Genomic DNA, 26910 nt, shown 5'->3' with positions numbered 1-26910 from the left:
GAGTATATATCTTTTAATAGGCAATAACATTGCAGAGTCCTAAGGCATACACCTTATTCTCTAGATAGATGCTTATTTATTTAATGCAACTCAGCATTTCTTAAAGTATCTTCAACACTGGTGAGGATTCCAAGAGACCAATCATATTCTCTCATCTAAACGATTTAGTCAATTTATAAATAGACTTGAGGACCAAGGATCACATATTAGTTTACTATATATAAAGCGAAGTTGGAGAATGCATCTTGGATCTGCATTCCAAACCTTCCTCCCATGTCCTACCTCTTCCTGCCTCACAAGTCTAGATCTTGGGATATGATTACCCCTGCCTGTCCACTGCACCCCATCCCCTCCCCAAAACAAAATAGTCTAGTGTGATGGGTTAATATTTGCCAAGACAGATACAAAGAGATCTACAATCTCCCTTAATCCAGGGAGAATGGACAGCCCTGACAGGAAAGGAGAAAAGGATTGACACATCTCTATGCTTTCTTTCCACAGTGAAACAGGAGCAAGCGAAAAGACCACAGCTTGCTTTGTGAGTCTAATCACTTTTCCAAATCCTTATGAGAGGAGCACTACTTTGACTGTGAGAAGGAATGAGTAAGATATAGAAAAGGGACAGAAATGTCCCCTGTTCCCTTACTGATCTCTCCTGGAAGTGGAATGGAAATCTTTGCCTCTCTATGGAAATTGAGGAATGGGGTAATAAGCACTTCCCTAGAGAGGAAAGAGTCCATGTTAGATGTAAGCAAACTGGCAATATAAGTGCAGGTAAGGTAATCTAGTCATATGTGGCCCCTAAGTAAGAAAGCATACCTCCCTATGTACAAAATGTAGGGCCAGAGCACTCTAAGGGAAACAGAAGACAGAGAACTCAGGTAATACGTTCAGAACAACAACAACAAAAAAATCAAGGTGCTGGGAAAAGATGACTGAAGCTCAGTATATCAGTTACATCAATGATTGGATCGCAGGTTGAGCTAGGTGAAAAGAGGAATGTTTAGTATATGGATGCAAAGTTGATATAAAACTCAATGGCAAGAATGCAGCCAAGACCTTGGGATGCGACCAGAGATGAGAAAGCCGCCAGAAACCAGGAAATAGACTCTTTCTATTCAAGCTTTGCTTTGCTCTGAACATATGCTTGAGTTTTCTCTTTCCTTGTGGGTGGAATTCTCTGCTCCCTAGTCCACATAACAGAAAACACGGGCAACCTCAGCTTCCCAGTTTGCATGTTCTGGTTTCAGCCATGGAACAAATGATGGAGTGATGGACTATCTCTGTCTCGGTAGCCCTTGCCCTTGCTTTCAATTCTCATTTCACCGAAAATGGTCACCAATTGTTCTGGCAGAGTCTCACTTCTTGTCCTATCAATCAACTGTGACCATGGAGTAAGGTCACATTGTGCAGTATGGCTGTGTCTCTCTCTTTCTGACCACCCCCAACTCTCAGAGGCCTTTGAACCAAAGCAACTCCATCTTGAATAGGAGCTGGGCAAAATAATGCTGAGACCTACTGGGCTGCATTCCCAAGCAGTTAAGGCATTCCCAGTCACAGGATGAAATAGGAGGTCAGCACAAAATACAGGTCATAAAGACGTTGCTGATAAAACAGGCTGCAGTAAGGAAGCTGGCTAAAACCCACCATAAACCAAGATGGCAATGAGAGTGACCTCTGGTTTTCCTCACTGCTACGCTCCCACCAGCACCATGACAGTTTACAAATGCCATGGCAGTGTCAAGAAGCCACCCTCTATGGTCTAAAAAGGGGTTGCATTAAAAATCTACCCCTTATTTAGCATATAATCAAGAAATAATCATAAAAATGGGCAACCAGCAGCCCTTGGGGGCTGCTCTGCCTATGGAATAGCCATGCTTTATTCCTTTGCTTTTAAAATAAACTTGTTTTCAATTTACTCTATGGACTCTGCTCGAATTCTTTTGTGTGTGTGTGAGATCCAAGAACCCTCTGTTGGGGTCTGGATTGAGACCCCTTTCTGGTAACACAACTATGAGCTATAGGTGAGGAGCACAGTTAAAGGAGGAGGCAAGCTGGGAAGGTACTCCAAAATTGTCTTCAGTGCCTGAGTGTCTTCAGGGTCTTCGTTGTCTTCAGTGACTAAGATCAGAAAACAATAAGAAAATTTAAATTCATGTAATATGTCTGTGCTGTGCCCTAGAGATACAATTAAGCAGTCTCTTGACAGGAATTCTTTAAAACAGTTTCTTGGGAAGTCAGCTCACACCTGCATTTGGAACCTTAGCAAGAATAAGAAGGCTACAATTTTCCTGCACCATTGGATTAAATACATGTACAGAAACGATTTGGGTTATTTCAAGAAGAACAAAAGGATGTCCTGGAAGAATGTCTGATTCTCACCCCTCTAGGAATATTTGTCAAGAAGGAAAAAGTAATGTGGCAGACAGGCCCTCTGTGTCTACCAGATGTTCTTTGACAATATGTATTGTTAAAACATAAATTACATTATGAGAATCAGGCCCATCAAACAATGAAATACCTAGTGACGTTTTGAGTCCTATTCATTAGGCCTTTCTGAGTATTGCTCTGAGTCTAGCCACCATTTCTTTCTTTTTAAAAATCATATGAGTTAAGGTGTACATCATGCTATTTTGGTATACATACTGAAATTATTACAATGAGTGAGCAAATTAACATATCCGTTTCTTGAAAGGAAATGCAAGTTTATCTCTGAGATGCGAACTGTTTGGCCTTTCCTTGGATCAGAAAGTACATGAGAAGAAATTTTCTGTCTCTTCCTCACTTCAGCCCTCTGGAATTTCCTTTCAAGTGGTGGGAAAATACTAATAATAAACACTCAGTGAATGCTAAGTTCTTTACATCTATGATTTTGCTTAATTCTTTCAACAGCCCTGTGAGATAGGTGTTTGCACTTTATAAGTATAGAAATTGAGCCTTAGAGAGTTTAAGAAAATAGCCCAAGGTCATGTGACTGGTTAAAGGACCAATCACAGATTGGATCCCAGTGCTGCTGATATAAAAGTCTGTACTCTCAAAATAAACACCACCAGTATGGTGATGTCTAGGAAACATGAAAAGATTATAATAATTTATTCGTATGACTCTGTTATTAGAAGAAATGGATTCAAACATTTGATTGTACATGAGAAAACCTTGGAAGTAGATTAGCAAGTAGAGCTTCATAAACTTGATGTAGTAATTTTCCTGAGTAATTACCTGAGGGTAATTTTCCATTACCCTCAGATGAGTGAGAGGAATGGCTTTCCCCTTTCACTCCCAACAAGATTCCTGTCCCACTCATGTATAATGTCAGAAGATTCTTCAGATTATTTTTTCTTTTCTTAAATTTTGATTATCTTTTATTAATACATAATATTTGTACATGTTTATGGGGTATATGTGATATTTTGTTACATGTATACAATGTGTAATGATCAAATAATGGTATTTGATATCCATCACCTCTATCATTTATCATTTCTTTATGTTGGGAACATTTTAAATCTTTCACTCTAGTTATTTTGAAATATACAATATATTGTCTATTAACTATAGTCACTGATGTGCTATTGAACACTAGAATTTATTCCTTCCATCTAACTTTATGTTTGTACTTATTAACCAACCTCCCTTCATCACTCCCTCCCCACTGTCTTCCCAGCCTCTGGTAACTCTCATTCCACTCTCTACGCTATGAGATGAACTTTTTTTTTTTTCTCCATATACAGGTGAGAATGTGCAATATATGTCTTTCTGTACTTATGTCATTTAACATAATGACCTCCAGTTCCATACATGTTGCTGCAGATTACAGGATTTCATTCTTTTACATGGATAAATAGTATTCCATTGTATATATACCACATTTTCTTTAACCATATATTCACTGATGGACTATTAGGTTGATTACATATCTTGGCTATTGTTAATAATGCTGCAAAAAACATAGGGGTACAGATATCCCTTTGATATATTGCTTTTCTTTCCTTTGGATAAATACATAGCAGCTGGAGTGCTGGATCTTATGGTATTTGTATTTTTAGATTTTTTTTTTTTTTTTTTAGTTCAGAGGTACATGTGCAGGATGTGCAGGTTTGTTACCTAGGTAAACGTGTGCCATGATGGTTTGCTGCACCTAGGTGGTGTCCCATCACCTAGGTATTAAGTCCAGCATCCATTAGTTATTCTTCCTTATGCCCTCCCTCCTGGCTTCTCACCCTCTGACAGGCCCTAGTGTGTGTTGTTCCCTGCCATGTGTCCATGTGTTCTCATCATTCAGCTTCCACTTATAAGTGAGAACATGCAGTATTTGGTTTTCTGTTCCTGAATTAGTTTGCTGGGAATAATGGCCTCTAGCCCATCCACGTCCCTGCAAAGGACATGATCTTGTTTATTTTTATGGCTGTATAGTATTCCATGGTGTACATGTACCACATTTTCTTTATCCAGTCTATTATTCATGGACACTTAGGTTGATTCCGTATCTTTGCTATTGTGAATAGTGATGTAAGGAAGGGGTCCTGTTTTAATTTTCTGCATATGGTATGCAATGAACATACATGTGCATATATCTTTATAGTAGAATGATTTATATTCCTTTGGGTATATTGCCAGTAATGGGATTGATGGGTTAAATAGTATTTCTGCCTGTAGGTCTTTGAGGAGTCATCACACTGTCTTCTATAATGGTTGAACTAGTTTACACTCCCACCAACAATGTATAATTATTCTGTTTTTTCTGCAACCTCACCACCAGCATCTGTTGCTTTTTGACTTTTTTTTCTTTTTTTTTTTTGAGACAGGGTCTCACTCTGTCACTCAGCCTGGGGTGGAGTGGCATGGTCTCGGCTCACTGCAACCTCTGCCCCCTGATCTCAAGTGATCCTCCTGCCTCAGCCTCCCGAGTAGCTGGGACCACAGATGTATGCCACCATCTCTGACTAATTTTTGTATTTTTTGCAGAGACAGGGTTTCATCATGTTGCCCAGGCTGGTCTTGAACTCCTGAGCTCAAGCATTCTGCTCACCTCAGCCTCCCAAAGTGCTGGGACTATAGGTGTGAGACACTGCACCCAGCCTTGACTTTTTGATAATAGACTTTATGACTGGAATGAGATGGTATCTCATTTTGGTTTTGATTTGCATTTCTCTAATGATCAGTGATGTTGAGCTTTTTTTGTGTGTTTCCTGGCACCATGTATGTCTTCTTTTGAGAAGTGTTTGTCCATGTCCTTTGCCCACTTTTTAGTGGGGTTGTTTGTTATTTTCTCATACATTTGTTTAAGTTCCTTGTAGATGCTGGATATTAGACCTTTGTCAGACGGATAGACTGCAAAAATTTTCTTCCATTCTGTAGGTTGTCTATTCACCCTGATGATAGTTTCTTTTGCTGTGCAGAAGCTCTTTAGTTTAATTAGATTCCATTTGTCAATTTTTGCTTTTGTTGCAATTGTTTTTGGCATTTTCATCATGAAATCTTTTACTGTGCCTGTGTCCTAAATGGCATTGCCTAGATTTTCTTCTAGGATTTTTATAGTTTTGGGTTTTACCTTTAAGTCTTTCATCCATCTTGAGTTGATTTTTGTATATGATATAAGGAAGGGGTCCTGTTTTAATTTTCTGCATATGGCTAGTCAGTTCTCTCAGCACCATTTATTAAATAGGAAATCCTTTCCCCATTGCTTGTTTTTGTCAGGTTTAAGATCAGATGGTTGCAGCTGTGCAGTCTCATTTTTGTGTTCTCTATTTTGTTCCAGTGGTCTATGTGTCTGTTCTTATAGCAGTACCATGCTGTTTTGGTTACTGTAGTCTTGTAGTATAGTTTGAAGCCAGGTAGTGTGATGCCTCCAGATTTGTTGTTTTTGCTTAGGATTGTCTTGGCTATTTGAGCTCTTTTTTTAGTTCCATATGAATTTTAAAATAGTTTTTCCTAATTCTGTGAAGAATGTCAATAGTAGTTTAATGGGAATAACATTGAATCCATAAATTGCTTTGGGCAATATGGATATTTTCACAATATTGATTCTTCTGAACCATGAGCATGGAATCTTTCTCCATTTGTTTGCGTCATCTCTGATTTCTTTGAGCAGTGGTTTGTAGTTCTCCTTGAAGAGGTCCTTCACTTCCCTTATTATTGTTATTCCTAGGTATCTTATTCTTTTTGTGGCAATTGTGAATGGGAGTTCATTCATGATTTGGCACTCTGCTTGCCTGTTGTTGGTGTATAGCAATTCTTGTGATTTCTGCACATTGATTTTGTATCCTGAGACTTTGCTGAAGTTGCTTTCTTTGGTCTGTAGCTATTACTGCCTCAATTTCAGAACTCATTATTTGTCTATTTGGGTAATCAGTTTCTTCTTGGCTCAGTTTTGGGAGGGTGTATGTGTTCAGGAATTTATCCATTTCTTCTAGATTTTCTAGTTTATGTGCATAGAGGTGTTTATAGTATTCTCTTGTAGTTGTTTGTATTTCTGTGGTGTCAGTAGTGATGTCCCTTTTATCATTTCTGATTGTGTTTATTTGAATCTTCTCTTTTTTTTTTTTATTAGTCTAGCTAGCAGTATATCCATTTTATTATTCTTTTCAAAAAGTCAGTTCCTGGATTTATTGATTTTTTGAAGGTTTTTTTTGTGTGTGTGTGTTTCTGTATCCTTCAGTTCAGCTCTGATATTGGTTATTTCTTGTCTTCTGCTAGCTTTGGGGTTTATTTGTTCTTAGTTCTCTAGTTCTTTTAGTTGTATGGTTAGGTTGTTAACTTGATATCATTCTAGCTTTTTGATATGGGCATTTAGTGCTATAAATTTCCCTCTTAACACTGCTTTAGCTGTATCCCGGAGATTCTGGTACATTGTATTTTTTGTCCTCAGTGGTTTCAATGAACTTCTAGATATTTGCCTTGATTTGATTATTTACTGAAGAGTCATTCACGAGCAGTTTGTTCAGTTTCCATGTAATTGTGTGGTTTTGAGTGAATTTCTTAATTTTGAGTTCTAATTTGATTGTGCTGTGATCTGAGAGACTGTTTATTATGATTTCCATGTTTTTGCGCTTGCTGAGAGGTGTTTTACTTCCAAATATGTGATCAGTTTTAGAGTGAGTGCTGTGTGGCAATGAGAAGAAGGTATATTTTGTTGTTTTTGGATGGCAAGTTCTATATATATCGGTCAGGTCCACTTGATCCAGAGCTGAGTTCAAGTCCTGAATGTCTTTGCTAATTTTCTTTCTCAATGATCTGTCTAATATTGTCATTGGGATGTGGGATGTTAAAGTCTCCCACTATTACTGTGGTGGGCGTCTAAGTTACTTTGAAAATATCTAAGAACTTGCTTTACAAATCTGGGTGCTCCTGTATCGGGTTCATATATATTTAGGATAATTGGCTCTTCTTATTGAATTGAACCCTTTACCATTATGTAGTATCCTTTGTTTTTGATCTTTGTTGGTTTAAAGTCTGTTCTGCCAGAAACTAGGATTGCAACCCCTGCTTTTTTCTGTTTTCCATTTGCTTGGTAAATTTTTCTCCATCCCTTCATTTTGAGCCTGTGAGTGTCATTACATGTGAGATGGATCTCTTGATGACAGCATACTGATTGTCTTCGTTCTTCATCCAACTTACCACTCTGTGTCTCTTATCTGAGGCCTTTAGCCCATTTACATTTAAGGTTAGTGTTGTTATGTGTGGATTTGATCCTGTCATCATGTTGCTAGCTGGTTATTTTGCAGGCTTGTTTATGTTGTTGCTTCATAGTGTCACTGGTCTGTGTACTTCGGTGTGTTTTTTTATTGGCTCATAATGATTTTTCCTTTCCATATTTAGTGCTTCCTTCAGGAGCTCTTGCAAGGCAGCTCTATTGTTAACAAATTCTCTCCACATTTGCTTGTTTGAAAATAATCTTATTTCCCCTGTGCTTATGAAGCTCAGTTTGGCTGGATATGAAATTCTGAGTTGGAAATTCTTTTCTTCAAGAATGTTGAATTCTTAAAGAATTGACCCCCCCATCTCTTCTAGCTGGTAGGATTTCTGTGGGGAGGTCCACTGTTAATCTGATAGGCTTCCCTTTGTAGGTGATGTGGGCTTTCTCTTTGGCTGCCTTTAACATTTTTTCTTTCATTTCAACCTTGGAGAATCTGATGATTCTGTCTCTTGGGCATAATATTCTCATGAGGTATCTTACTGTTGTTCTTTGCATTTCCTGAATTTTAATGTTGGCCTGTCTTGCTAGGTTGGGGAAGTTCTCCTGGATGATATCCTTAAGTATGTTTTCCCACTTGGTTCCATTCTTTCCGTCTCTTTCAGGTACCCCAATCAGTCATAGATTTGGTCTCTTTACATAATCCCATATTTCTCAGAGGTTTGTTCATTCCTTTTCATTTTATTTCTCTATTCTTGTCTGTGTATCTTATTTCAGAATGATAGTCTTCAAGTTCTGATTTTTTTTTCCCTGCACTTGGTCTATTCTGCTATTAATACTTGTGATTGCATTGTGAAGTTCTTGTAGTGTGTTTTTCAGCTCTAACAGGTTGGTTATGTTCCTTTTTAAACTGAATGTTTTGGCTGTCAGCTCCTGTGTTGTTTTATCATGATTCTTAGCTTCTTTACATTGTGTTACAACATGTTCCTTTAGCTCAGCAAAGTTCATTATTACCCACCTTCCGAAGCCGACTTATGTCATTTTAGCCATCTCAGCCTTAGCCTTTGTTAGAGAGGTGTTGCAAGCATTTGGAGGAAAATGGGCACTCTGGCTTTTTGAGTTTTCAACATTTTTGTGTTGATTCTTTCTTATCTTGCTGGGCTTATCTACCTTCGATCTTTGAGGTTGCTGACCTTTGGATAGGATTTTTGTGGGGTGTTGTTGTTTTCTCTGTTTGTTTGTTTTTCTTTTAACAGCCTGGTGACTCTTCCAAATATGGACAAAAAATATTAAGTTATGTACAAAGGACTCCTGTATAAATCTTTTGGAGTGATGGATGGCTGCTTGGTAGTGACAGTGTAATAATGGCTTCCCTGAGTCATCGTGCTATGCCTGAGGGAGGTGAGAAGTCAGAGACAACTGGTCTCAGAGAAGGAACAGTTTTTCAGCTCAACTTCGTATGGGTCAGGTTCTTCATTCCCCATGACAGGGGTTAGATTTCAGTGGTCGCTAATCTGAGGACATGATCCAGACAGAGATTAATGAGAAACCCTAAGCCTCTCTGGAATGTGGGCAGAGCTTGTGACTGCAGAGCATGGCTCCAGAAAAACTGGTTTAAGAAGCCAGAAGCCCAAATTGTCTAAAGTAGGATATTAGATCCTTGGCTAAGGAAAGATGAGCACCCTGAACACAGGCCCTGGTCTGGGGCTTGGTGTGCAATGCTCAGATCATGCTCTTACCTTTTAAGTTCCACCCTGTGATGATTGGCAAGAAGGTGACTCAGTGTACAAACAGGCATATTTAAATGTTAAGTTTCCCTGAGACATTAGGATTATTTAAAATCTAAAGCATGATGATCATGGCCCCTCCTTCAGAGAAGCGTGTAAGAAGATTAATTTCAATTTTTGGTGTCCTCCTTCAAGCTGATAATAGGAATGACTTGATTCATTTGTTCAATTGTTCATTCAACTACTAAACTGACAAGTATTTTTTTGGTACCTGATATATGCCAGGTGTTATGCTAGGCACTGGGGACACAAGTAACAACGTGATTTAAGTAACTTGAAAATTTGGTGAAGAGTGGACATAAAATAAACATGCACTCAAATAAATGTATAATTTTATGTATTTATGTATTTATTTATTTAAATTTATTTATTTTGAGATGGAGTCTCTCTCTGTTGCCCAGACTGGAGTGCAGTGACACAATCTCAGCTCATTGCAACCTCTGACTCCCAGGTTCAAGCAATTCTGCCTCAGCCTCCCGAGTAGCTGGGACTAAAGCATGTGCCACCATGCCTGGCTAATTTTTGTATTTTTAGTAGAGACGGGCTTTCACCATATTGGCCAGGCTGATCTCAGACTCCTGACCTTGTGATTCGCCTGCCTCGGCCTCCCAAAGTGCTGGGATTACAGGGGTGAGCCACTGCACCTGGCCCATAAATGTATAATTTTAATTGTGTTAAATGCCGAGAAAGATAATAATGGGAGTAGGAGCATCTAATTTATGTTTGAGGCTCTAAGAAGATCTTTCTCCTTAGTAAATCTTGAATTCTTTGGGGATCCCACTTACGGAAGGTTTATGAAATGAGGACTGCAGTAAGATTCTCTGATGGGATCTCCATAAAAAATCAGAGGATATAAGTGGATTTGGAAGCAGAATAAATTTCCTTTCTGGTCTGCACATTCTCTCACACCATACATTAGCCAGATATGTGTTATTCCCAGTTTCATTCCCAGCACCTAGACACAATGGCTAGCATGTAGTAGGTATTCATTAACGTTAATTGAATGTATGAATAACTTAAAAGCTGACATTTTAATACTTACCTGTTTTTGTTTAAGTTGTTCAGAGCAGAGCTGAAAGTAGGAGATGGAATCAGAATATGTGAAAAGCTTGTGAACAATACCAGACAGAAAAAGATAGCGAAGTCAAAGACCAGTTGGAAGGAAAAGGAATTATCTCATATTGAGACTTACAGGTCAGGATGAGGCAACAGGTTCCTGCCAGTAAAGCTTTTCATTCCAGCCTTAGTGACTATCATCTAGGCCTTCATGCCAGGATGGCAGAGAAATGCTGTCTCTGCTCTTCACTGCCCTCCCACAGACTTTCAGTTATGAGATGAGCAAGTTCTGGGGATCTGATATACTGCATGGGTGGTGAGGGATGTATTAATGAATTTGGTCGTGGTGATACAAATATCAAGTCATCATGTTCTACATTTTGAATATATACAATCTATTTGTCACTTAAATATTTTTATCAAGAAATAAAGAAAATGAGAAGAAACCTCTTCAACTCTGGGGACACCAATAAGTCAGGTAATGGCAGAATGAGGAGGAAGGAGAAGTATGGAGAGTTCGAAATAGAGAACAATGAATCAAATGTATTTTCCTTTTTTTTGTCCATCATAACAAACTTTCTAAGATATGGAAAGTTTATTTTGGTTTAACTTTAGGTAACCCTATTGATATGGCCAAGTTTCCACACTAATGTCAACAGTGGAATTGTGCAGGCTCTGAAATGAGGGATAATGTAGAAATGATCACTGGCTGGGATAGGACATTGTAATACTTGCCTAGTCTTCCATCTAAAAGTAGTTACCTTACTTAGCTTCAGTGGGCAAAGAATACATCTGGTGACCCACTTAAAATAGGCCACACTTAAAGCTGTCCTGTGTTAAAGGAGACTCTCTTAAATGGACCACCCCGAATGTTACATGAGATGGTGTCTTTCTGCCAATAAGCTTAGCAGTGTTTTATAAATAAAAAGACGATGTTAGGGAGAAGGGTTCTTCCCCCCCTTTCTCTTTGTCTCTGCCTCTGTACGTCTGTCTTTTAATTCACATAGAGAATTTTATTATATAAATCTTCTGCTAATCTGTGCAATGACAAAGCAATTTCAACCCAGGAAAAATGATTCTACTCCCTTGCCTCTTACGTGAGATAAGACTGTTTCAGTTTTGTGAAAAACTAGGGCAGACTACATTCTACAGAAGCAACTTTTCTAAGTGACAGTAGATCCTCTAATCACTTCTTGGTTCCTACAGGACTTCTGCTGGGTCCCTGAAAGAAACCTCACATTCAGGGCGGAAAACGAAACATAGGCTAGTTGACAGCTGCTTCAAGAATGCAGTTGCTGGCTATCTCCTGACAGGGGGTTCTGTTGTGCTTTGAAGAATAATATGAAAATTCAAGCTCAGAATAAGCTTCTGTAATTTGAAAATTAAAACTCCACCCTAAACCTTCACCAGCATGTGAAGCCAAATCCTTTTAGATGTGCAAGAGGGATCTGTTTACTTTGTATGGAAAATCATTTTCTTTTTATTAGCAAGCTCCAGGGTTTCCTGATGATCTGAAGGGCTCCTGCCTTTCTGAGGGCAGTCCTGGGGCACTCTTGGCACAAATAGAGGCCAGAGAGATTGGAAATATTATTTTGCAACATTTTCTGCCTGGTTTTAAAGTCAAGGAAGACAAATGGTTCAGATAATTTCAGCAATACCTTTGAATGTGAATTGCCTCGTCCTGAGCTGACCTAGTGAGGTTAAAATCAAACCAAACCCAAACAAACAAAAAAATAAAAATAAAAACTGAAACCAACATACCATGAACAACTCTTCCCTTCCTCAGCCAGCCTGTTTGACCCAGAAAAAGGTAGCTATCTTTTTCTTATTATCAAAACCAACAGAAGAATCTGCTCATTGCTTTTTGCACTCATGATGGGGAAGGGCGGGGTGGGGTGGGTAGCAGGGGGTTCAGTAATTGTCTTAGTATTTCTTTTTCTTTTTCTTTTTTTTTTCTGCTATAACAGAATATCACAGAGTGGGCAACTTATAAACAATAGTAGTTTATTTGGCTCACAGTTCTGGAGGCTGAGAAGTCCAAGATCAAGGGACCATATCTAGTGAGGGCCTTCTTGCTGCATTACAACATAGCAGAAGGCATCACATGGTGAGAGAACATGACATTTAACATAAGATTGAATTCACAGCCTCAAGTCCTTTTATAATTGGCATTTATCCATTTATGAGGGCAGGAGTCCTCATGGGAGTCCTCATGATTTAAACACATCCCATTAGGCCCCACCTCCCACCACTGTTGCACTTGGGATTAAGTTTCCAACATATGCCTTTTGGGGGACACATTTAAACCATTACAGTTGTCATTAAATCTTTTTCTTGATGTCACCATGCTCACTTTTATCTTCTTCCTGTTGTTGAATTGTTCACCTCTAACAAGCAAGCCATCCTGATTTGTTCTCATCTCACCTTAAATTCCACTAAGAGACCTCCTTTATCAGATTTATCTTGAACATTCTAGCCCACAGTTATCTCCCCATCTCTCACCTATAGCAGAAATATTATTCAGGTCCCCAAGCAGTCTACTGCTGGAATCCAGGTATTTTTTTCCACTCCCTTGCCTCTTATGTGAAATAAGACTGTTTCTAGCAGTCTTCTAACTTTTGTGAGCTACAAGATCATCCCTGGATTTCCTACCCAGAGACTAAAACCCTTGAATTTCAGTAGACTTTAGACTTCTTGGTTCAACCACAGCTCCACCAGTGACTCCACTGTCAGCTCCCTCTGCCAGCTCCCTCTGCCTTTTAAATGCTGTGCAACCCACACTCCCCTTTTCTCTCTACTTTAACATCCATTCACCGACCTAAGATCTGCTCTTTGTTCATGTTTCCCAGCCTCCAGCTTTTCTAGTGCCAATGTGCTCCATTTTTGGAGTAATCCTGTCTGTCAACTGTGGTTCATTGTAAAATGAGCATGCCCTAACCTGCACTTCCAGGTGGCTTCATGATATTATTGTAATTACATTCCCTGACTACCGTAGGCAAAATGAAACACATGCTATGAAAGTAGGTATGTGTTATGCTGGTTCACAAGGCAAACTTGAAAAGAAAATGAGTGAGGTCTCCTTAGGACCTTTTCCACTGATTGGCCCCTTCTTCGAATGGGGGTTCATAATAGTCACTGCTTCTCTACCAATAGCATGAAATGCTTGCTTCTGGATCTTGTTTTTAAGTCTTTAGAACAGAGAGGTGATGATAAGTGGGTATTGTAATAAAGCTTCACTAGTGTACTTGATAAACCTCTATTTTTTTTTTTTTTTTTTAGTTGGAGTCTCGCTCTGTTGCCCAGGCTGGAGTGCAGTGGTGTGATCTTGGCTCACTGCAACCTCCATCTCCCAGGTTCAAGCGATTCTCCTGTCTCAGCCTCCCAAGTAGCTGGGATTACAGGCACACACTACCCCCTCTTGGCTAGCTTTTTGTATTTTTAGTAGAGACGGGGTTTCAGCATGTTGGCCAGCCTGGTCTCGAACTCCTGACCTTAGGTGATCCACTTGCCTTCGCCTCCCAAAGTGCTGGGACTACAAGCCTGAGCCACTGCGCCCAGCCTAGTGTACTTGATAATCTTATGTGCACTGTGAAGTTTGAGAAAAGATAAGAGTGGGGTAATGGGTAGAGATGGTTTCACTAAAGAACAACCTTGGGCCTGGTGCTAAATAGTTACTTTGTGTATGTTCCTTATTTAAATGTGGCAAGAAACTTTCATTTCAGACTTATCAATGGATGAGACTTTTTAGGGTTTATTTCCTAGCTGCTAATTTTCTGGATTTGTTATTTAGAGCATGAACTTAAGAAGCTGAGAAATACGAGTTCAAATCATTCTTGTTTTCTGTGGGTAAGCATTTTAGTGCTTTAAAATAGGATTATCAATTTCTCGTCTGTAAAATATGGGAGTGACAACGCCTACTTAATGGGATTGATGTGACAAATAACTGAGATATTTTAATCAAGGTGTGAATTACAGTGACTGTTCTACAGTAGATACTCAGTAAGTGAGAGCAGTGGTTATAACCTAGAAATATGCTTCTGGCCAGGGAGGAGACACCCAGAATCAATCCTGTTGGTATTAAAATTTTTTCTTTAAGGTTTTGCAGATAAAAAGTAAGGCCATGGTTCATAAAGATTCTGAGCTCAGAGTGATGGACTCTTGGGTTCTCACAGAGCTAGTGAGGAAAAAATGAAAGGGAAAGTCAGCATACACACACACACACACACACATGTGCACACACACCCCACCCCTCAGTCTTTCAGATAGGGTCTTTAACAGTAAACCAAGGTTCACTTACAGAGTTCCCATAACAAATGAGCATATGGTGAGCATTTGACAGCGAGAAATACATATCCTTTAAGGAAGCTCTTAAGTTCTCGCAAATTCAATAAGAATAGAAGAATGTCTTAAAAATCAGAAGACATCGGAAACATAGGGAAACTCTCAGTAGTTTATTCTTTGTTAAAACTTGCAACATAGAGGTGTCTGTCTACATGTAGCCCTCTGAGTTAGGATGCATTCCTCCACACTACAGCCTGGAGAAAACAGATCTGCGTGTCCTTTAATCCCTGACCATTGTAGATCAAGTTACTTCTTTGAAAGAACTTTTCTTTCTCTAGCCAACTAAATGAATAGAAAATGATGTACTTAATTGTTTTCTAAATTGCAATTTTTCTCCCACAGATGTTTTTTATCAGTGTTGAGCCCAGTGGACTCTGTCAGTCACATGGGGAGATGAAGTCATGTGGTAATAAAAGAGACGGGGTTGGGGGAGGAAGGGAAATACCATACAGTATATTGTCTAATTGAAAAATGTGCCACATAAATGCTGAACTTGAAATCTCTCCCTCCCCAAGGGCTACTCGTGACAAACAATGCACACATCTTCTGCACTGGAAAGATTAGACTTCTCCCCTTTCTCCATTATTAATTCAGGTCAATGCAAGAGTTTCCTTTTTTTTTCCCCCCCTTTTTTGGGTTAAGTCATTCTACTGGAATTGTGCTGCAAGGTAAGATTCCAAAGTGAAATCTTAAATGCAAAGGTGATGGCATCTGATCTAAAGGGTGAAGGTTACAGTGATGATGATAAGGGATAGCGTTAGATTAAACTCTAACTTTGTAGAAGGAAGATGAGAACTAACAACAATATCCATGGACGTGTCTGAGAAATGATTGCTAATGATAATGCAACCTAAAATGTTGGGGAGGCTGGGAGAATTACAGCACTTGGAAAATTCAGAAAGGCTCAGGCTTCAATGCCTGTTAATGAAAGCTGGAACCATAAGTACAGTGGAGCAGGAAGGACAGAGAGAAGGGAAGGCTGCATGTGTTTTTCATAGCAAGAAGGAGAATGCTACAGATGTAGGACCCATGTCAGCATCAGAGAGATTAGAAAACAAAGAGAGGCTGATGTTCACAAGCAAACCTAAAGAAGTAAAAGGTTTTAACTTCCCCCTCCGCCAATAGCCCATTATGGAAAGCAAATGAGAATTGACTGCGGTACAAAAGTGTTGGCCTAGAAGGTCCTCTGAGAGCTCATTCTAGTTCTCCACCTATCTTCATTTGCACTGCCTTTTACCCTCGCTTGACTGTGCTTTAAATTTTCTGTAGGAAGTGACTTGTAACCAGTGAGATGGTAACTAAGGGGCTTTTATCAGCCCTCACTGTTAAGAAGACCTCTCTCTTATGTTGGGAAAAAAAGGCTCTTTCCTCTTCTTCTGCCATTATTGAAGAAGGAGAGCATCTGGTCATTATATAAGAAACTCAATGAATCACTTATTTTATTTTTTGCTCATTTAATTTAGCTGTGTCTCATATTTGACTAAAACTAACTCCAGGGATTTCTCCAGGTTCTTTGATTGCACTGGAATCTTAATGAGTCATCCATTTCTTTGAAATATGAGGATTATTACCCAAGTTTTATAATCCTTTAACTAAACAGTAATTTTTTTGTAGTAATATTTGGAATAGCTGGATTCAAACTGCATATAAGAGAGTCACCATGTATAATACCAAAGCTTTATGGGGAAAAATCATATTGCATTAAGTTGCAGATGATTAGGGATTTGTCTGGGCTTTAAAACATACTTCAACCTTTCTGTTTCTCAGTGTTCATCTCTGTGTTAAAATAAACATCCTCCTCCTCATCATGATTGTCATTGTCATCGTCATCAGCATCATCACTTTTCCTCTTACCTTCTTGTTCTTCTTCCTCTTCTTTTCCCTATTCTGCCCTGTCCTTTGTTTCTGTCCCCTACCTCCTTCTCCTCCTTCTTCTTTTTCCTGTCTCTTCTTGCATTTCTTTTCCCTTTTTTCTTTTGCCTATCCTTCTCCTTCTCTTCATGTTTTCTTTTTTTCTCTATCACTTTTTTCTTCCCCTCCCTCACTTCCTTCTTTCCATTTTCTCTATATATTTTTGACTTTTCACTCTGTGTCAAGGTTTAGTGAAGCCTCTTACTTATGTCATCTCATCACATCTTGGTAATGGGCCTAAATATTATTTTAAGAAAGGCAAATGAAGTATCAGAAAGGAATAATTAATTTATTTATTTACATGGCTAGTAAATATGACTTTGGGTATCTCTAACTCCAAATCCATGCTTTTAGCCAAAACCTCTCTAGGAGACATGAAAAATATTGCGGGAGAAAGGTTGAAATAATCAGTGTTGTAATTAAACTTTAAATTTATAATTTAAGAGTATAAAACTTAACTTTAGACTTGTGAAAATTTGGAAGTTAATTGAAATAAGGTAATTAAAATGCTTATATGATTATATGGTTTGGCTGCGTCCCCATCCAAATCTCATCTTAAATTGTGGTTCCCATAATCCCCACATGTGGTGGGAGGGACCTGGTGGGAGATAATTGAATCATGGGGGTGGTTTCTCCCATGCTGTCCTTGTGATAGTGAGGAAGTTCTCACAAGATCTGATGGCTTTATTAGGGGCTTCCCCCTTCGCTGAATTCTCATTCTTCTCCTTCCTGCCACTTTGTGAAGAAGGATGTCTTTGCTTCCCCTTCTGCCATGTTTGTAAGTTTTCTGAGACCTCCTCAGCCATGCTGAACTATGAGTCAATTAAGCATCTTTCCTTTGTATAATAAATTACCCAGTCTCAGGTATCTCCTTATAGCAGCATGAGAATGTCCTAATACAGTAAATTGGTACTGCACAGAGCAGGGTACTGCTATAAAAATACCTGAAAATGTAGAAGCAATTTTGGAACTGGGTAACAGGCAAAGGTTGGAATGTTTGGAGGGCTCACAATAAGACAGGAAAATGTGGGAAAGTTTGAAACTTCCTAGAGACTTGGAGGTCTCAGAAGACAGGAAGATGTGGGAAAGTTTGGAATGTCCTAGAGACTTGTTGAATGGCTTTGACAAAAATGCTAATAGTGATATGGACAATGAAGTCCAGGCTGAGGTGGTCTCAGATGGAGATGAGGAACCTATTGGGAACTAGAGTAAAGTTCATTCTTGCTGTGCAAAGAGACTGGCAGTATTTTGCTCCTACCTAAAGATTGGTGGGCTTTGAACTTGAGAGAGATGATTTAGGGTATCTGGTGGAAGAAATTTCTAAGTGGCAAGACATTCAAGAGGAAGCAGAGCATTAAAATTTGGGAAATTTGTAGCCTCGCAATGCAATAGAAAAGGAAACCTCATTTTCTGGGGAGAAATTGAAGCTGGCTCTAGAAATTTGCATAAGTTATGAGGAGCCAAATGTTAATTACCAAGACAATGGGGAAAATGTCTCCAGGGCATGTCAGAGACCTTCATGGCAGCTCCTCCCATCACAGGCCCAGAGGTCTAGGAGGAAAAAATGGTTTTGTGGGCTGGGCCCAGGGCCCACCTGCTCTATGCAGCCTCAGGACTTGGTGCCCAGTGTTCCAGCTGCTTCAGCTCCAGCTGTGGCTAAAAGGGGCCAACCTACAGCTCAGGCCATTGCTTCAGAGGGTGTAAGCCCCAAGCCTTGGCAGTTTACATGTGGTGTTGGCCTGCAGGTGCATAGAAATCAAGAATTGAGGTTTGGGAGCCTCTGTCTATATTTCAGAGGATGTTTGGAAATGCCTGGGTGTTCATGCAGAAGTTTGCTGCGGGGGTAGAGCTCTCGTAAAGAACCTCTGCTAGAGCAGTGTGGAAGGAAACTGTTAGGTCAGATCCCCCACACAGAGTCCCCACTGGGGCACTGTCTAGTGGGGCTGTGAGAAGAAGGCCACCAGCCTCCAGACCCCAAAATGGTAGATCCACTGACAGCTCGTACCATGCACCTGGAAAAGCTGCTGGCACTCAATGTCAGCCCATGAAAGCAGCCAGGAGGAAGGCTGTACCCTGCAAAGCTACAGAGGTGGAGCTGCCCAAGGCTGTGGGAACCCACCTCTTGCATCAGCATGACCTGGATTCGAGACATGGTTTCAAAGGAGATCATTTTGGAACTTTAAGGTATAATGACTGCCTCGTTGGATTTTGGACTTGCATAGGGCCTATAAACCTCTTCTTTTGGCCAATTTCTCCCACTTGGAATGGGTGTATTTACTCAATGCCTGTACCCCCATTGTATCTAAGAAGCAACTAAGTTGCTTTTGATTTTATAGGCTCATAGGCAGAAGGGACTTGCCTTGTCCCAGATGAGACATTGGACTTGGACTTTTGGGTTAATGCTAGAATGAGCTAAGATTTTGGGGGACTGTTGGAAAGTCATGAATGTGTTTTGAAATGTGAAGACATGAAATTTGGGAGGGTCCAGGGTGGAATTATATGGCTGTGTCCCCATGCAAATCTCATCTTGAATTATAGTTCCCATAATCCCCACATGTAGTGGGAGGGACCCAGTGGGAGTTAATTGAATTATGGGAGTGGTTTCCCTCGTGCTGTTCTTGTGATAGTGAGGAAGTTCTCACAAGATCTGATGGTTTTATAAGCGGCTTCCCCCTTCACTTGATTCTCATTCTTCTCCTTCCTGCCATGTGAAAAAGGATGTGTTCACTTCTCCTTCTGCCACGATGGTAAGTTTCCCAAGGCCTCCCCAGACATGCTGAACTGTGAGTCAATTAAACCTCTTTCCTTTATAAATTACCCAGTCTTGGGTATGTCTTTATAGCAGCATTAAAACAGACAAACACATATAATAAATCTTTCTTTTTTTTAGACAGTGTCTTGCTCTGTTGCCAGGCTGGAGTATAGTGGTGTGATTGGCTCACTGCAACCTCCATCTCCTGGGTTCAAGCAATTCTGCCTCAGCCTCCCAAGTAGCTGGGACTCTTAAGTGTGTGCCACCACACCTGGCTAATTTTTGTATTTTTCTTTTAGTAGAGATGAGGTTTCATCATGTTGGCCAGGCTGGTCTTGAACTCCTGACCTGAAGTAATTTGCCCACCTTGGCCTCCTAAAGTGCTGGGATTACAGGCATGAGCCACTGCACTTGGCCAGTAGTTTTTAATAGTATAATCTATAAAGAAGAAATGAAATAGGAATGTGATAGTACTTTGAAATATAGAAAGGTCTTTATATTAAATAATTATTTATTAAATGTATTTATTAAAACTCACAGGGGATGCTCAAGGATGAATGCATGTGTTATTACAAAGGACTCAACAGTCCTTGGAAAATGCACATTTGTATTTGTTAGAATCAACTATCAAGTAACAGAGACCAAATTACCATAGCTTTACACTTTACAAAAAGAAGTCTGGAGATGGACTCTTTCAAGGCAGTCACAGTGGCTCATTGATGTCTTCCAGGTCCTCCATTCTTTGTTTCTTTTTATACTACCATTTTGAGTATGTTGGCTTGTGTTCCTTAGATTTGTACCTCATTATGCTAAGAGATCTGTCATAGCTCCTAGGATCATATCTCACCTAATTACATTATTACATTTAGAGACAGAGGGAAAAAGTTTTTCTTCTTTTGAGGATCTTTTTTTTTTTTTTTTTTTTCGTTTTTGTTTTTTAAGGAAAGGAAATAGTTTCCAGAAACTGCTTCCACTCAACTCCCTAGCACACTTTCTCTTATGTGTCATTAGCCAGGTCTGGGTTACATGCCCACTTCTGATCGCTGGCAGAGGAAATGGAATGGCAAGTGGGGCCAGAGAAGGAGCTAAACTTCTTCAAAAATACAAGATGTCTGCTTGCTACCTGAATATGTTTGGAGTTTAATTAGCAAGTAAGAGGGCAAAATGGATGTTGCATAAACAGTGAACACTGTCTGCTATACCACCTTATCCATTTCACAGGGAAAAAATATCTTCCTTAATTTCCCTCAACTGAGAGCAAACCTGTATGGAATATTTTGCCTTGAGGAAGCAAAGATGGGGAAGAAGACAGCATCCTATGGAAAGTTACAGTTGGTTTGCCTCTTTCTTTCAAACTTTTGTATATTCTGTTAGTATTCTAATCTAAATACCAGGAGAATTGTGAGCAGAAAAGTAGAGGAGAATGACTAAAAACTAAAGAACAAGACAAGCTTTATTTTTTTGAGAGGAGATATAGACAAGTGAGGGATAGGCATGTAAATAAGTAAATATGTCACTGAAGATGGATGGAACATTACATGTGGCACAGCACAAGGAGAAACAGAGTTCACTGCAGTCATGACAAAGGGGTGAGACAGGGACTCTGGAAATGTCTGAAAGATTCAAAAGTAAGTTTATCACCCTTTTTAAGAACACAGCACAGTGTGTCAATGGCCATAAGAATAGTCTAATATTCCAGATTGCTAATTGATGATGATGATGATGATGACGACGAGGATGTCAATATATAGTGTTTACAACATGTCAGCTGCTGTTCTTAGGACTTTCTCCATGGTCATTTAACTGTTGTGACCACACTACAAAGTAGGGTCTGTTATCATCCCATTTTTTTCCATGAGGAAACTGACACAGACAGGTGAAGAACTTCCCCAAACTTAACACAGCTAGTAAATGGCAGATCTATGATTTTTTTTTCTTTTGTTGGTTTCTTACATTTTCCCAATAATGCTATTTATGCACAATGGTTGGCCCTTTCAAATAATCATACTGAAATTTTTAATAGCATCTCTTTCATTACAAATTGATTTGGGAAAATTGGAATATTTATATACTTCACTCTTAAACATAAGCACTTTTTGGAAATCGTTAGCAATTCATCAAGAAGCCATCTTAGCAACAGTTACATAATTCACAATAAATATTAAGGCTGTATAAGGAAGTTGAAAAAACCAAAGAACTCTGAACAAGTAATGTATGTATTTAAGTTGTATTAGAGCAACAATTTGAACAGCAAAGTATTGTGCATATCCATAGCTCTTTAATTATAGCATAAGGAATTTTTTAACATTTAAGGTGATTACACTGAGAGTAGGTAAACAACTGACTTGATCCAATGGAAGTTTATCTATTGGCTTATTTCTTCTGTGCCTCTTCTTTTTTAGAATTCGTTTTCAGTTTGCAGTCTATTAGGGCCATTGTGATTGCATCTTCAGTTAGCATGGAGCAGTGCAGCTTCATGGGAGAAAGGCATAGTTCCTTGTCAATATCTCTGCTTTTGATGATCATGGCTTCTTCAACCACTTTTTCTTAACCTATTCAATGGCTAATAATCTTGGATCAATTTTAGAACCACAGCCAAACATTTAAAACCTGGCAGCCTTAAGTTTTTCCTTTTCATTCACTTGAAACTTAATTTCATTAAATTACTACCAGCTAGAGCCTTCACCAATTTAGCTCGTTTTTGATATTTTATCAAGGAGCCTTTCATTGTTTGAATTCTCTAAATGATCAACAACCTTCTTGTGATAGAGCAGGGCCTGGTGCAACAGCTCCTGGGTGGGGACATACAGGCTCATGAGCAGCAGGTTCAAAGCTACTGGCCACCAATGATCTACTCTAGCTGCCATATTGTCAAGGCCAGAACTGGAATTCGACCCAGATATTCTGGCTCCACAGTTCATGTTCTTAACCCCTGGACTATATTATCTCTCTAGTGTCTGTGTTTTACCTAGCGTCTTAGAGTACTGAGGCCATAGCAAGGTTATAAATGGTAAAAATACAGCTAATAAAGAAGACCAATCAACACTGTGTTATAAGGTTGAGGAGAAAAGGACACATGTGGCAATGATAAATTGCAATGTTTGGGGAAATAAATGAGAATCAGTTATATTTTGAATGGAAACATGTTGGAGGAGAAGAAATTTGCAAAGTAATAATCAGACATGTTTCAGGTTGACTAATAACCAACTGAGTTCTTAGGTCATCACCTCTGAGAGTAGCATGGGTTGATGGGCACTGCTGTCCTGGCAGTTCTTTTTTTCTGTTTCTCACCATGTCACTGGCCTTTCTGGTGCACCTGGACCATAATAGCACTACTAGGCTGCTCTACCAGAGTACATTGTCTTTCACTGACATAGAAGAAATACCTTCTGATATTCCAGACACCTGCAATGGGATGGAGAATGGGAAGAGGGGCCTTCATTTTGGTGGCATTTCTTGTCTAAGCAGGGATGTGTCACTCAGTGGCAAGCTCTGCCTCTCAGATAATGAATGGGGCACTGGGTCATCCATTCCAAGGTCTTGGGGCAATATCAGGATACCTCTGAGGCTTAGTTTATAATGTAGCAGTTTCTTCTGTTTGTCATATGGCAAGGCAGAATGGACTTTGAGAATCTTGTTTTTGTGGTCTAGTGGTGAAGTCTTACCTTTGGGACAGCAGCCCAATTGTTCATAATTATTGAAGAAGTAAGTCAGAAGGTAGTTTCATATATGCATCTGCCTAAAGGTCAGATGGAACTGTGGAACTCCATGACAAGCTCACAGAATGTTCCATTCTCCATCTGCACGCAGCCTGATAACTGTATTTTCATAGAATTAGAGATTTATAATATTTAAGGTATTTTAAGGTAATGTATCTCATTCAAATCTCTCTCTTTACAGATGAGGAAACTGAAGCCCAGAGAGATGAAATGATTTTCCATGTTAATACAGAGACAGCTGGTACTGGACAGTATGTTATTTTACCTAGTAGTCAATGCTCTTTCCTATACACCTCCCTGGCTTGGATAAATAACATTGTCTGGAAATGGGAAAGATAATTATAACTGGGACAATAGTAGAGAGAAGAAACTTTAGAAACTCTGACTAGAGCAGAAGGGCAAGCAAACCAGTTTGACTCAGCACTTTGTTTGAAACTGAGGCTTATTGGATGTTAAATTATAGGAGCCTCTATCCCATTGACTGAATTTTTTTTTGTGGGGGGAGTAATCTTCTCACCCACATGAAAGTAAGGAATTCTTCCATAAGCATTTAAGTACTACTATTAAGGGAACTCAAAGAGGTCATTTACAAAATAGCTCATTTACCCTTCCCACCAAGAATTTGTTGCTTTAATTGAAGGGAGTGGTTTTTTGAGAATTGGCTGGCCCGGCATTAAGCTTAAATCATTTGCTTTCCATCTTACTCCTCCTTTCCCTTGACCTTATCTGGGATTTTACTTTATTAATTAACTTGAAAAGTGCTTTCTATAGGTAGCATGAGTTTTTGGTTAAAAAACAGTTCGAAAAACACCCCCCAAGATGTAGTGAGAAGAAAATCATTTGAATTCCTATCCCCCCCAGGCTTCTAGTTCTCTTTTCTAAAGACAGACTCTCAAACAAGCTTTTTCTGTTTTCCTAAGCTATGTCTAATTAAGTATGTGTTACTATATAGCTGCCTCTTTTTATACACACGGCACCATATTATTCTGTGTCGTACCATTTCTTTTTCACTTAATATTTCTTAAAGATGATTGCCTATCTGTGTAGAGATTTACTTCATTCCATTTACATTTTACAATATTGATAAAATGTATTCTATTTTATCTCTTTCTAGTGCCTGACGTGTGGCCAGATCCCAGAAGATGAGTTTCTCTAAGAAGATCACATGAACCATCCCGAAAGGCCTGTTGCTTCGAAGCTCAGGAATCCAGGGACCCCTTCCTATTATGCGAACTTCCTGGGTGAGTGTTTTATAGTGAAATCATATGTCAGATTGTGATTCTCAGACAACCTTCCCAGTCTGGCTTAAGAGGAGAGGGTTGTCGGGGGAGGTCCTGGGAAAGCCGACTTGCCTTAAGATTGTCTTCTTGGCTGCTGGGTGAAGCTGCACTCCTACTCTGAGATTTCTCTGAGGAGACATTGGGTTTTCCTGGCAGGCAGAGCTTCAGGCTACTCAGCGGAATGTCTATGGTTCTGTAGCTTCAAGAGGAGCCAGGAAGATGAGCTTCCAAGCCAAGGGAAACACTGCTTCAGACTCAAGACCACGATTTGGCAGAGACCACGGGGCCTGCTGAATTTAGGAGAGGACTCATACCCCTTCCTTACTCAAACCACTCTTTCCCACTAAAAGAGGATGGAGGTGACCTAAGAAATCTGCTTTATTCACCAGCACACAGCAGTTGCTTGGGTGAAATGGACTCCGGTCCCATTTTGGTACAATAGGAAAGGCAAGTGCCTCCCTCTCTATCTGGGAAGAAAGGAGAAGGAAGCCAGAGTGGAAATCAGACATCTGAAGTCTCAACAGCAGTCTTGGTCTGTGCTTAGACAAATAATCTCAAGGCGACCCAAATCCCCCTGTTCGTTCTGAAAACAGACAGTGCCAGAGTGAAACAGAATTAAATTGTTTCTCTTTCATGGCAGCTGAAGTGTAAAAACCATTCTATTCCGACCTTGTGGTCAGAATATCCTGACACCTCATAAATTATCTTAAGGGGTCAGGGCTCAGGGAGGTTTGGGAAGGCTGCGAGTCCACACTGCAGCCAACGGTCTGCGCCGCACGGCAGCAGCGGGAGCGCCTCCTTCCTGGTCTTTCCGATAGGCAGGCACCAATGTGTAGGATGTGGAGGAATGTAGTGTCCTCAGAGCCAGTTTTTATGAATTGGGACAAGCATTTGCCCTCCTTCTATGCTTGTAGGATTTGTATGGCCACAGCAACTACCTTCATGAAAGTTTTTAAGTAAGTGAGAAAAGCACAGTGATAGCTTCCATGTCGGACAGAAATTCTAGGGTGGATTTGTCTTAGCAGAAAAAAAGACAGGGGAGGGATGGAGACAATAGAGACATATATTTACACAATACGAAGAACTAGAGAGAAAAAAATGAATCAAGGAGAAGAGAAAGGAAGGTGGGAAGGGGAAACGTGGGTGACAGAAAAGTTTTCTTGATTCAGATATACACCCCCAAGCACACGCGCGCACACACACACACTGTTTCTAACACACACACTCTCACAACACTCTCTCTCACACACACACACTGTTTCTAACACACACTCTGTCTCACAACACATTCTCTCACACACACACACACTGTTTCTAACACACACACTCTCTCTCACAACACTCTCTCACACACACCACTGTTTCTAACACACACTCTGTCTCACAACACATTCTCTCACACACACACACACTGTTTCTAACACACACACTCTCTCTCACAACACTCTCTCTCACACACACACACTTTCTAACACTCTCTCTCACAACACATTCTCTCACACACACACACACACACACACTGTTTCTAACACACACACTCTCTCACAACACATTCTCACACACACACACACATACACACACACACACACACACGCCTCCTCAGCAGAGTGGAACTCTTGGACTTCTCTGCCTCCTGGTGAGTTTCTTTTAGCCCCCACATTCATCTGTGCCTTACACACAGTAGGTGCTCCATAAATGTTTGCCTATTGGTAACATCCACAGATTGGTCTCCAGAGAGGGAAACAGATTTATTTTGGGAAATTCCAAGTATGTAAAGCAAAGTCATTTGTAGCAAACAGTATTCTGATAGCTTGAACCACCATAAGGTTGAAAGAATCTGGGTATTTGTGGGTGTGTCTGGACATATTGTGTGTGGGAGTGTGAGTGGGTGGTCTGGATGGGTGGGTAATAAGTGACAGGGGGGCCCTTGAAAATATAAAGGGCTCCATAACTACTGTAAAAATAAAACTGGGAATAGCATGCCCAGACCTCCAGTCATGCGGTGACCAAACCTGACCTTGGCAGAGATGAATACATTTTGGAGATGGATTCAAAAATTATTAGTCAATGTTTTTGGTCCCCATGGGCTTTTTTTTTTCTTTTTTAAAGAGCAGCTGGGCGGGTTTTTGGCAAGGCAAATGACTGCCACAGCCTGTAGAGTTCCAGAGCCCTTCCAAGCTTTTTCTAGACTCTTTTGTATTAATGCTTTTTTATTTCTGGTTCATTGTTTTCCTAATGGGATATGTCTTCTGCCTCCCCCCTTGGACAAAGGATATGATTTCTCACTGTCTCTGCTCTTAATTTCTTCCTTTATGGAAATTTTGTCTTGAGGACATAATTATGATCAGAAATACATTAGAAGTGTATTGTTTTTCCTAATTGTGTCATCCCATTCCTGATATCAGCATCTCTTAAACATCACTGGCTAGTA

The 26910-nt window shown here is 39.8% G+C and overlaps 1 long non-coding RNA gene across 1 annotated transcript in view; it reads left to right on the top strand.

The window, feature by feature from the left end:
- Positions 1 to 25169, top strand: part of LOC126950504 (uncharacterized) — a 31780-nt gene extending 6611 nt beyond the window's left edge. Inside the window, exons 2-4 of the long non-coding RNA XR_007724183.1 lie at positions 23381 to 23440; positions 24314 to 24440; positions 24636 to 25169. This is a non-coding gene — a long non-coding RNA (uncharacterized LOC126950504). The remainder of the gene's footprint in view (positions 1 to 23380; positions 23441 to 24313; positions 24441 to 24635) is intronic.
- The last annotated feature ends 1741 nt before the right edge of the window (positions 25170 to 26910 follow it).

This window comes from Macaca thibetana, chromosome 1 (assembly GCF_024542745.1).
Source record: "Macaca thibetana thibetana isolate TM-01 chromosome 1, ASM2454274v1, whole genome shotgun sequence".
In the NCBI taxonomy this organism is placed as follows: Eukaryota; Metazoa; Chordata; class Mammalia; order Primates; family Cercopithecidae; genus Macaca; species Macaca thibetana.
The sequence above is the reverse complement of the archived record's forward strand: the minus strand, read 5'-3'. Positions and strand labels throughout refer to the sequence as shown.